Source organism: Microtus ochrogaster, chromosome 8 (genome assembly GCF_000317375.1).
Source record: "Microtus ochrogaster isolate Prairie Vole_2 chromosome 8, MicOch1.0, whole genome shotgun sequence".
In the NCBI taxonomy this organism is placed as follows: Eukaryota; Metazoa; Chordata; class Mammalia; order Rodentia; family Cricetidae; genus Microtus; species Microtus ochrogaster.
This window is the reverse complement of record NC_022015.1, coordinates 9,831,656-9,833,865: the sequence shown is the minus strand read 5'-3', so window position 1 is coordinate 9,833,865 and position 2,210 is coordinate 9,831,656. Positions and strand designations below refer to the sequence as shown.

Genomic DNA, 2,210 nt, shown 5'->3' with positions numbered 1-2,210 from the left:
CCTCACCCTCCTGCCACCATGACACCCTCTCTCTCGTGGGCCCAGAATCCATGGAGCCAAGGACTGTAGATAGGACCATCTGAGCCCAGAGCAAAAATAAATTCTTCCTCAGCCTGTTTATGCCGGGTATCTCAGCACAGTGCCAAGAGCAGTAACCAACGCCGTCCTGTCCCATTCTGTGTGTGTGTCTGCTCACCCACGTCACCCTTACAATCCACACTGTTATCTTTTACGTTGCTCAAATTGTTTTAGTTTTGCACACAGGGAAACCTTTTAACAATACCGTTTCTTTGCTTATGTTTCAACCGTTTTATAATTTCATAAAGTCCTACACTGTTTTTTTTTTTTATCAAATCTGTTTCTCTGCTTCCCCCTTCCCATTTGGATCAACACTTCCCCTTTTATGTTCATGTTCTCGGCTTCTTTCTTCTTCTCCTCCTCCTCCTTTCTAAGTAGTCAAGCGAACCCAATAGCGCCATCCCTGGGCAATCTAATGGAGACCATGCCCCCGAAGAAAACTGACTCTCTCTCCCCCAGTAGCCATCATCTACCAATAGCTCTTCAGCCGGGGGTGGGGTTTCCAGAGCCCCCGCCCCTTGCCCCCCATGCTGGTTTGGTCTGTGCAGGCCTTATGCAGGCGCCCGCAGCAGTTGTGAGGTCATGAGTGCCGTGTCCACGTCGTGTCCAGAATACAGGGCTCTGCCGTGGTTCTCTCCACCCTCTGGTGCTTGTGTTCTTTCTGCTCCCTCTTCCTCAGTGCTCCCGGGCCTTTAGGGGGTGGAGACAGGCGCGCTGCCTGGGGCTGAACTCTCACTCATCATTTATATTTAATATTTAAAAATAAAGATTTCCCTTTTTCTTTTTATTTGCATGCATGCACGCACGCATGTGTGTGTGTGTGCGCGCGCGCGCGCGCGCGCGCGCGAGCGCGCGAGCGTAGGTTTTCACAGATGGGTACAGTGCCTGGGGAGCCAGAAGAGGACATCAGATCCCTTGAAACTGGATTTACAGGCTGTTGCGAGCTGCCTGATGTGTGTTCTGAAAACCAAACTCTGTTCCTCTAGAAGAGCAGTCTGCACTCAGTCACCACGCTATCACGCCAGCCTTTCTTCATTGCCTCATGCCCGTTACACAGAGAGGCTTCTCCGATGCAGGCGCACAGCATCACTGAAGCCATGAGCTACACAGATTTGGAAGGCGCTTTGTCAATATGACCATTCAGAAAACAACAATAGTGTGCTCTCCCCTCCTAGCACCTATGACCACCTGGCCGCCAAGTTTACAGTAGCAGGGGTAGATTCCCTCCTGCGTGGGCCTCAGAACCAATCCGGAAGTGGTTGGTTACTATGGTAACAGCTCCACCCATTGTACACTGACTCGGGTTGCTTCCTGTGTCCATTTGCTAGGCTCCATCTCCTTTTCTGAATACTTCAAAAAACCCTCCACCACCACACCATGGTCCAAGTTTGTCTTGTCTTTCTGACTCAGAGTTAGACACAGTCATTTTCCCAAGGAGCCTTGGTTCTGGAGACAAAGGCCGAGATATGGGCGACAATTTCTATTTTACTTATTTATTTATTGGTTTTTTTGAGACAGGATTTCTCTGTATAACAGCCCTAGCTGTCCTGGAACTAGCTCTTGTAGACCAGGCTGGCCTCAAACACACAGAGATCTGCCTGCCTCTGCCTCCTAAGTGCTGGGATCAAAGGTGTGCGCCACCACTGCCCAGCTGACACTTCTATTTTAAATGCCCATAGAATGTTCCCATGTGTCCTGTTTGGCTGTCTCTCCTACTCTATTATGTCTTGGACCTAAAATACCTGTTATTTGATGAACAACTGAAATTCACTGGGACTCACCTTAGCTTTGTTCTTGCTCTGTTAATAGTGGCACTGAGTTTACCTTTATGTGCAATTTTGTCCACAACTATGTTGTGTGACATTTTACTCTTTTGGATTTTTGGAGACCCACCACCCAGCTCCCTAATAAATCACACACGAAGGCTTATTCTTAATTATAAATGCCTGGCCATAGCTTGGCTTCTTTCTAGCCAGTTTTTCTTAAATTATCCCATCTACCTTTTGCCTCTGGGCTTTTATCTTTCTTACTTCTGTGTAGTGATGAGTCGAGTAGGCCTGCTTTTCATCCCACCCGGCTCCCGCATGGCTAGCTTTACACCCGAAATACCAACACACAAATTGTATTCTTTT

The 2,210-nt window shown here is 48.2% G+C and overlaps 1 pseudogene; it reads right to left on the bottom strand.

The window, feature by feature from the left end:
- Positions 1-1,060: 1,060 nt before the first annotated feature.
- Positions 1,061-2,210, bottom strand: part of LOC101997719 — a 2,251-nt pseudogene continuing 1,101 nt past the window's right edge.